Genomic DNA, 10,106 nt, shown 5'->3' with positions numbered 1-10,106 from the left:
TTCAACATGAGGCTTGTTGGGGGTGGGGGGTGGTGATCAAACACCCAAAACTCTTTGTAGAAAAATGATCAAATTCTAAATGCTGTTTTAAAAAGTGGGAGGATCACTAAAGAGTTTGAGACCAGCCTGGGCAACATGGCAGGACCCCATCTTTATCAAAAAAATTGTTTTTAATTAGTTGGGTGTGGTGACATGCACCTGCAGTCTCAGCTACTTGGGAGCCTGACAGGGGAGGATCACTTGAACCCAAGAGTTCAAGGCTGCAGTGAATATGATCATTCCACCATACTCCAGCCTGGGTTAGCGATATCTTGTCTTGGGTGGGGGAGAAGCCCTAAATATATGAAGAGAAATGCAATGCTCTTAGGCGAGAAGATTCACTATCATAACTATCAATTGCCTTTAATGCAACAGCTATAAAAATCCCAACATGTGTTTTCAAGACACTTGAAAAGCTATTTCAAAAATGTATTTGGAAGAGCAACTGTTCAAGAATGCCAAGGTGGTTATGAAAAAGAGTAAGTTGAGGGGAACCTATCCTACCAGATACCATGACTTGACTTACCACTGAAGCTGTAGTAATAAAGATGATATGGCATTGGAAAGGGACAGACAAATAGATTAATAGGACAGAACAGAGAACCTAGAACAACATCCATGTATATAGAGAGACTTGATTTACGACTGAGTGGGCATTTCAGATAATGGGTAAGGCCTGGACTATTTAATAAATGGTGCTGAGACACTTGGTTTATTAAATAGAAAAAAAGTGGCCAGCACAGTGGTTCCCACCTGTAATCCCAGCACTTTAGGAGGCTGAGGTGGGCGGATTACCTGAGGTCAGGAGTTTGAGACCAGCCTGGACAACATGATGAAATCCTGTCTCTACTAAAAATACAAAAAAATTAACGGGGCATGGTAGTGTGTTCCTGTAATCCCAGCTACTCAGGAGGCTGAGGCAAAAGAATCCCTTGAACCCAGAAGGCGGAAGTTTCAGAGAGCTGGGATTGCAGCATTGCACTCCAGCCTGGGCAACAGAAAGGACTTTGTCTCAAAAAATAAAAATAAATACGTAAATAGAAAAAAGCAAAATTGCATCCCTGCCTTATATCATATACCAGAAAATCCATTCTAGTACTTAAATATGAAATGCAAAACTATGAAACCTTTAAAAGGCAACAGAGAGAAATATTTTTATATGTTCAAGGATGGGGAGAATTTTTTAAACAAGAACAGAAGCCCAGCTGGGCGCGGTGGCTCACACCTATAATCCCAGGATTTTGGGAGGCTGAGTAGGGCGGATCACGAGGTAAGGAGATTGAGACCATCCTGGCTAACATGGTGAATCATGTCTGTACTAAAAATACAAAAAATTAGCTGGGCATGGTGGCACATGCCTGTAGTCCCTGCTATGCAGGAGGCTGAGGCAGGAGAATCACTTGAACCTGGGAAGTGGAGGTTGCAGTGAGCTGAGACTGCACCCCTGTATTCCAGCCTGGGGGACAGAGTGAGACTCTGTAACAAAAAAAAAAAAAAGAAGAAGAAGAACAGAAGCCCAGACTATAAAGGAAATAATTGATAAATTCAACCACATTTTAAAAAGAGAGAGTAAAAAGATAACATTAGGAAAAGAGATTTGGAACATATTTAAATAACAAAGGATTAGTATAGAGAATATATAAAGTGTTCCTACAAACCAAAAAGAAAAAGCAAAAATAAATTATAAACATGAGCAAAAGCCTTGAGAAAGCCTTTCAAAGGAGAGGAAATACAAGTGGCTCATTAGCATGTGAAAATATACTTAACCTCATTAGTAATCAGAGAAATGCAAATTAAAACCTTGATGAGACCAGGTGTGGTGGCTCATACCTGTAATCCTAGCACTTTGGGAGGCCCAGGTAGGAGGACCTGTTTGAGGCCAGGAGTTTGAGACCAATCTGGGTAACATAGCAAGACCGCATTTCTACAAAAACTAAAACAAACTAACCAGCTTTGGTAACATTATCCTATAGTCACAGCTACTTGGGAAGCTGAAGCAGGATTGCTTGTGCCCAGGAGTTCAAGGCTGCAATGAGCTATGATAATGCCACTGTACTCCAGCGTGGGTGACACAGACCCTGTCTCAAAAACAAACAAACAAAAAAAACAATCCTTGATGAGATACTCTTCCACACTTACCCGACTACAACCAGAAAGCCAGACAAAGCCAGATCCTGAAGGAACAAGAACAGGATGTGGAGCAACAGAACTGCTATCCACCACCGAGAGTAGAACAACCTGGTTAAACCACTTTGGAAAAGAGCCCCAGCTTAGCTAATAAAGACAAATATGCACATGTTCTCCTACCCAGCAATTCCACTCCTACATTATTTATGTACTCTAGAAAAACTCCTGCCCAAGGGGACCAGAGGTATGCACAGATGTTCATGACAAGATTGTTTAGCAGGGCCAGGACCAGAAGGAGGAAGAACGGCTCCTAGGGCACAAAACTTAAGGTGGTACTCCCCTATCCCCTGCAGGACTGTTGTACTTTGATGTGGTCTCTAATACCGCACCCTCAGTGTTGATAGCGGGCTGAAAGCCCTTCAAAAGCTATGTCTGTGTCCCCAAACCTGCACATGTGACCTTATTTGGAAAAACGGTCTTTGGAGATGTGATAAAGATCTGAAGATGAGCTCTTCCCTTTTGAGGCCATCACTGAGGCAGGAGCGGCCAAAATGAAGTTCAATCCCTTTGTGACTTCCTACCGAAGCAAGAATCGCAAAAGGCATTTCAATGTACTTTCCCACATTCACAGGAAGAGTAAGTCTTCCCCTCTTTCCAAAGAGCTGAGACAGAAGTGCAGCGTGCGATTCATGCCCATCTGAAGGGATGATGAAGTTCAGGTTGTACGAGGACACTATAAAGATCAACAAACTGGCAAAAGTAGCCCAGGTTTACAGGAAGACATGTATTATCTACACTGAACAGGTGCAGCGGGAAGCGGCTAATGGCACAACTGTCCACGTAGGCATTCACCCCAGCAAGGTGGTTATCACCATGCTAAAACCGGACAAAGACCGCAAAAAGATCCTTGAACGGAAAGTCAAATATCGCCAAGTAGGAAAGGAAAAGGGAGAAACAATTGAGAGCATGCAGGAACAAAGTGATCTTATTTATATGCAAGCTTTCATTCAAACTTGAAACCAAAAAAAAAAAAAAAAGATCTGAAGAAATCATTCTGGATAACCTGGTTGGGTCCTATATTCAATGACAAGTGTCGTTAGAAGAGACATACAGGGGCGGCGGCGGCGGCGGCGCGCGATGCGTAGTTTTGAGCTATGGTGGTGGTGGCAGCCGCGCCGAGCCCCTAAAGTACTGCTTCTGTCGGGGCAGCCCGCCTCTACTGACGGAGCCCCAGCCGGCCAGGCCCTGCCGCTCATGGTGCCCGCCCAGAGAGGGGCCAGCCCGGAGGCAGCGAGCGGGGGACCGCCCCAGGCGTGCAAGCGACAATGCCTCACGCACCTGAGCCCCATGCACCGGAGCCCCGAGGAGAAGGCGCTGAGGAGGAAACTGAAAAACAGAGTAGCAGCTCAGACTGCCAGAGATCGAAAGAAAGCTCGAATGAGTGAGCTGGAACAGCAAGTGGTAGATTTAGAAGAGAACCAAAAACTTTTGCTAGAAAATCAGCTTTTACGAGAAAAAACTCACGGCCTTGTAGTTGAGAATCCGGAGTTAAGACAGCGTTTGGGGATGGATGCCCTGGTTGCTGAAGAGGAGGCGGAAGCTAAGGGGAATGGAGTGAGGCCAGTGACTGGGTCTGCTGAGTCCACAGCATTCAGACTAGTGCACCCCTGCAGCAGGTGCAGGCCCAGTTGTCACCCCTCCAGAACATCTCCCCATGGATTCTGGCGGTATTGACTCTTCAGATTCAGAGTCTGATATCCTGTTGGGCATTCTGGACAACTTGGACCCAGTCATGTTCTTCAAATGCCCTTCCCAGAGCCTGCCAGCCTGGAGGGGCTCCCAGAGGTCAACCCAGAAGGACCCAGTTCCTTATCAGCCTCCCTTTCTCTGTCATTGGGGACGTCATCAGCCAAGCTGTAAGCCATTAATGAACTAATTCACTTTGACCACATATATACCAAGCCCCTAGTCTTAGAGATACCCTCTGAGACAGAGTGCCAAGCTAATGTGATAGTGAAAATTGAGAAAGCACCTCTCAGACCCTCAGAGAAAGATCACCCCGAATTCATTGTCTCAGTGAAGGAAGAACCTGTAGAAGATGACCTCGTACCAGAGCTGGGTATCTCAAATCTGCTTTCATCCAGCCACTGCCCGAAGCCATCTTCCTGCCTACTGGATGCTTACAGTGACTGTGGATATAGGGGCTCCCTTTCTCCCTTCAATGACATGTCCTCTCCGCTTATAAACCATTCTTGGGAGGACCCTTTTGCCAATGAACTCTTTCCCCAGTTGATTAGTGTCTAAGGAATGATCCAATACTGTTGCTCTTTTTTCCTTGACTATTATACTGGCCGGAGGATAGCAGAGAAGCCTGTTGTGCTTCATTCAGAAAGCCAAAATAGAGTATAGAGTCCTAGAGAATTCCTCTAAAGTATTTGTTCAAACCTCATAGATGACCCCCAGGTGTTGTCTTTTGACATCCAGCAGTCCAAGGTATTGAGATACATAACTGTAATTGAGAACTACAGCTTTTTTAAAGATTGTACTTTTATCTTAAGGGTGGTAGTTTGCCCTAAAATATATATTACGTATAAAATACTTATTATGTATGTCTTGAAGTAGACATGGAATTTATTAATGGTTCTTTACCATGTCTCTTCCCCCTTTTTGGCATCCAGGCTTGTCTCCAGTTTTAGGTCCTTTAGTTTGCTTCTGTAAGCAAAGAACCACCCACCTGAGGGGGGCTCTTTCCCTCATGTATACTTCAAGTAAGATCAAAAACCTTTTGTGAAATTATAGAAATTTACCATGTAAATGCTTAACGGAATTTTTTCCTGCTAGTATAGATTCTGAAAGGTGCTTTCTCCATTTATTTAAAACTACCCAGGCAATTAAAAGGTACAATGCAAAAAAAAAAAAAAAAAAAGAAGAGACATACAGAAGAGGGACACAGGGAGAAGAGGGGAAGGCCACGTGAAGGTCATAAGCCATGGGCCAAGGACACTTGGAGACACCAGAAGCTAGAAGAGGCAAGCAAAACAGTCTTGCTAGAGCCTTTGAAGGAGTATGGCCCTGCCAACACCTTGATTACAGACTTCTGGCAGCCAGAACTGTGAGAAGAAACATTTTTGTTGTTTTAAGCCACCAAGTTAGGCTCTAGGAAACTAATTCGATGTCCCTCTTGCCTTACCCTAGTCCCAGGCCTGTTGCTTAGGATAGTGAAAAAATGAAACAACCCTAATGTCCAACAACAGTGGAATACATGAATAAATTGTGATGTTATCTTACAATGGAATATTTTAGAAGAATGAATGAACTGCAGCTACATAGATCAGTTTGGATGGGTCTCAAAAACAATGTTGAGTGAAAGCAGCAAATCAGAGAAAACCACAGTGTATGATTCCACATATGCATTTCAAAAATGAGTAAAAGGACACAATGTATTGTTTAGATTTGCACGCACAAATGATAAAACTATAAAGAAAGCAAGTGATTTATTAACACAAAACAGTGGGTGCTTCTGGGAGAGAGGAACATGTGCTCAGAAAGGGCCTTATAAGGCTGCAGTGTTTGAGCTGGCTACTTTGCAATTGTAGTTCTTATATTATTCCTCTTTACATTCTATATCTTGCATTTAAGATACTTTTTGATATCTTCAATATAGCTTGTAATGAAAATTAATTAACAAAGTATAGGCTATGGAAATTAACATGGGTGGTATGGTATGCTAAGCGTCTCTTCTTAGATGAAAGATCCTGTAAGATTTGGGCTAGTTAGGTTATAAGTCAGCCTGTCAATCAGTCATCTAACACATATGCACCAAGCTCTGGTACAGTGTGAGGCTCTGGGTTCCATAACGAGGTAACACATTTGTAGGGAAAGGTAGTGAGAGCAGGACGAGAGAGACCACACAATGATTTTATTTGCAAAATTAACTTTTAAATCTAGAAATGTGTTTAAGGGCCATGACTTGCAACATTTTCTGTTACTGTCTTTTTGTTTTTTTTTTTGACATGAAGTCTCACTGTTACCCAAGCCGGAGTGCAGTGATGTGATCTCGGCTCACCGCAACCTCTACCTCCTGGGTTCAAGTGATTCTCCTGCCTCAGCCTCCTCAGTAGCTGGGGCTGCAGGCATGCACCACCATGCCCGGCTAACTTTTTAGTAAAGACAGGGTGTCACTATGTTGGCCAGGCTGAACTCCTGACCTCGTGATCCACCAGCCGTGGCATCCCAATGGTGTGAGCCACCATGCTCGGCCTTACTCAAAGTCTTAAAGCTTTCCAGGATTGGTAAATGAAAACAGTTCACAGATGGGAGATGGAACACATGCATTCCAAAACCCTGTAAACTAACATGAAGGGATTTTTTTTTAAAAGACAAAAACCCAGAAGGACAAAGTGAACAGAAGAGATGGCAGCCAAAAAATAAGGAAAAAAACATAAACAACAACAACAACAGAAAGCAGACCTCACAAAGACCTCCTGATGCAGCCGTGGGAACGCTGAGCAGAGATGTGAGTTGCACTGCAGACCCCTGCAGAGGGCTCGGGGATCCACAGCAACAAGGATCTCTCACAGTGGAGTGCTGGTACAGCTTCAGCCGGAGAACTGGCTGTCAGAAGCCAGATTTCACACCCTCCCACTCACCATGCAGTCCGGTTGCTGCCTCTCCCACAAAGCTGCCAGAGACAGGAGGTTTATTCTCTGAAGAAGGAACATCAGAGGGTCAACAAGCAGCACATGTGACCACAGTGGGATTCAGTTCACAGACTGTGTGCTGAGAGCCTCCAGCCCTTTGCCTTCATCTGTCCCCAGAAGTGGACAGCTAGGCATCGACCTTCCAGGTGGGAAACTGGAGGACTTTTATGCTTTGAGACATGAAGGAGGCAAAAAAATCAGCTTTTGTGCCTTCCAACCCTGAAATAAAAACCGGAGTGTCCCTGAGATGCAGTTTCCACACAGAATGGAGTGGCTTCTGGGGTACTGGGAGGCCAGGAGTGAAGAGCTCAGATGATCTGCAGCTCTGCCCAGAATAAGGGGTGCCCAGGCACCGCTAACCTGTCTCAAAAGCCTTCTCTCAGGCTGTGGGCGCTGCCACTCAGGGTCACAGATCCGCCTGAGTGGTCGGCCCCAGAAGTCAGAAAAGGCCCCAAGTGACTTAGCGTGACTTAAGGCCTCACGACAGAGACCCCCTCATGAGTCAGAAAAAAAAAGCAGAAACACTCATTAGAAACCCAAGAGAAATTTTGAAAAGATCCAACCCCTGCCCCACCGAACACCCCTGCTCCCTGCTCCAACCCCATTGTCATCAGCTCAAGCCACAAAGCCTTCTGTCCCTGGGGAGCCCCAAGTGCCCTTCTTCCCTGCGGGTACCACACAGTCTGGACAAGAAAGCATTCCTTTCGGTGGGGCAAGGAGGAAGTGGGCCCAGCCCTGCCAGGCAGGAGGGGAAGAAGGATTCCATTCCCATTGTTCTTGCTCAGACTGCTTCACAATGGGTGAAGGAGCAGGAGGGGGGGGGCCCTGGGGGCCTGTCTGACCAGCTGGAGCAGCAGAAGGGGGCCTTCCCACCTCCCTCCTGGGCTCTTGTGTTTTCTCCCTCTCTTCCTCCCTCCTCTGGATCTCCCACATCCTCTTCCTCTTCCCCTTACCCCCACCCGCGCCCCCAACAGTATCTTCAGTATGCAGGAAGCTCAGGGCCCAGGGTCCCCGCCCTGATGCCTGTCACCTGTCACCAGCTGCTACTTGCCCTGTGGAGCTCTGCAGCATTCCTTCTAGCACATCTGTAGCTATGATCCACAGAGTTAAAATCCGAACACATTCCCAGCCGTGCAGAGCCCACCCCATGATTCCCAGGGCCACAGCCCCACTGGGTGGAGTTCAATGACCAAAATCATCTTCTTCCATTGTGGTCATCACCCACACACACTCACAGGCCAGGAGTGTGATGGCTGAGGTCAGGTGATAAGTGACAAATGATAACCACTTCTTTCACTGCTTTTAACAAATACTTGCCAGGCACTGTTCTAGGTACTAGGGATACAGCAGTGAACTAAACAAAAATTTCTCTCATTAAGTAGCTTATGTTCTAGCAGGCAGATCTTTCCTTGTTTCTCTGCTCTCACCTGCGTGCCAGGTTCATGTGGCAATGAAATGCCTCCTTGGCAGGGGTGTGCAGGAGTAAGTTTTTTTTTTTTTGAGACAGACTTTAGCTCTTGTTGCTCAGGCTGGAGTGCAATGGTGCGATCTTGGCTCACTGAAACTTCTGCCTCCCAGGTTCAAGCGATTCTCCTGCCTCAGCCTCCCGACTAGCTGGGACTATAGTCATGCACCACCTCGCCTGGCTAATTTTAGATTTTTAGGTGAGACAGGGTTTCTCCAGTTGGTCAGGCTGTTCTTGAACTCCCAACCTCAGGTGATTCGCTCACCTTGGTCTCCCAAAGTGCTGGGATTACAGGCATGAGCCACCACGTCTGGCCAGGAGCACCTCAAGGTCTGCTTCTAACCATTTGCAAACTGTATGACCTTAGGAGAACCTTCCTCTCCTCCCCTCCCCTCCCCTCTCCTCGCCTTTCCTCTCTTTCTGAGCAAGGGTCTTATTCTGTCACCCAGGTTGGAGTGTAGTGGTGTGATCATAGCTCACTGTAATCTTAAATTATTGGGCTCAATCAATCCTCTTGCTTCAGCCTCCCAAGTAGCTGGAACTACAGGTGCATGCCACCATACCTGGCTAATTTTATTTATTTTGGCAGAGATAGGGTCTTGCAGTGTTGCCCAGCCTGGTCTTGAACTCCTGGCCTCAAGAGATCTGCCTGCCTCAGCCTCCCGAAGTGCTAGGATTACAGACATGAGCTATCATGTCCTGCCAGGAGAATTTTTCTTAGTTTTCTAAGTCTCAGTGTCCTCATCGGTAAGGCAGGGTTTGTTACTGAAATAAACATTATTGTTAAAGGTGATGGTAGTAAATTACCACAGAGGGTAAGGGCCCAGTGAGGAGATATGTGTCAAGGGCATCTTGAGTGCTACGCATGTAATAAATAAATGCTTCATAAACATTAGGTGTCATTGTGAGGTCACTCCTCCTGGAGGAAATCCATAGGAGAGGATTTTCACCCTGGTTTACTATGTACTTGCAAAAGTCCCATGGGCCTTGACTGGTAACATCTTATTGTGAGCCAGCTCCAAAGCCAGAAATCCCTTGGGCTGTTTATTTTCCACTTGTGCATATGCTCACCTCAGTGGAGAAGCCTCCTGCTGAGGCTTACACTCAGGAGCTGTAATTGCAACCTGGCAGCCAGCGCAGGGAGCCAGGGGACCAGACCCAAGTGCAAGCAAACTCTCCATATGGTTCAGACTTCTGCAGTCTGTGAGAAGGATGAGCCAGGAAGGTTTCTCATTGTGTTACTGGGCTATTTAAGAGGAAACGGCGCCCTCTGAGAGGGTCCTTCTTGAGCTACCAAACCAGAAGGTGATGAAAGTTTCATCGGTTGTTTCACAGGTTTCTTAGTCTGTTCTCACACTGCTATACAAATACTACCCAAGACTGGGTAATTTATAAAGGGAAGAGGTTTAATGGACTCACAGTTCTGCATGGCTGGAGAGGCCTCCAGAAACTTATAATCATGGTGAGAGCACCTTCTTCACAAGATGCCAGGAGAGAGAAGCAAAAAAAGAGGAGCTTCCAAATAGTTATAAAACCATCAGCTCTTATGAGAACTCACTATCATGAGAACCTCATGGGGAAACTGCCCACATGATCCAATCACTTCCCTCCCTTGACATGTGGGGATTACAATTCGAGATGAGATTTGGGTGGGGTCACAGTCAGCCAAACCATACCAATAGGGGCTGGCACAAAAAGACAGTTCCATCGTGGTGCCCGACAGGGAGAACACAAGGATGTGGAAATCATTTACTGAGGCCAGGCATGGTAGCTCC

At 46.1% G+C, this 10,106-nt stretch overlaps 1 pseudogene; it reads left to right on the top strand.

Annotated features, from left to right (window-relative positions):
- Positions 1-3,320: 3,320 nt before the first annotated feature.
- On the top strand, positions 3,321-4,685 carry LOC100390936 (uncharacterized; annotated as a pseudogene).
- The last annotated feature ends 5,421 nt before the right edge of the window (positions 4,686-10,106 follow it).

This window comes from Callithrix jacchus, chromosome 2 (assembly GCF_049354715.1).
Source record: "Callithrix jacchus isolate 240 chromosome 2, calJac240_pri, whole genome shotgun sequence".
Lineage (NCBI taxonomy): Eukaryota > Metazoa > Chordata > Mammalia > Primates > Cebidae > Callithrix > Callithrix jacchus.
The sequence above is the reverse complement of the archived record's forward strand: the minus strand, read 5'-3'. Positions and strand labels throughout refer to the sequence as shown.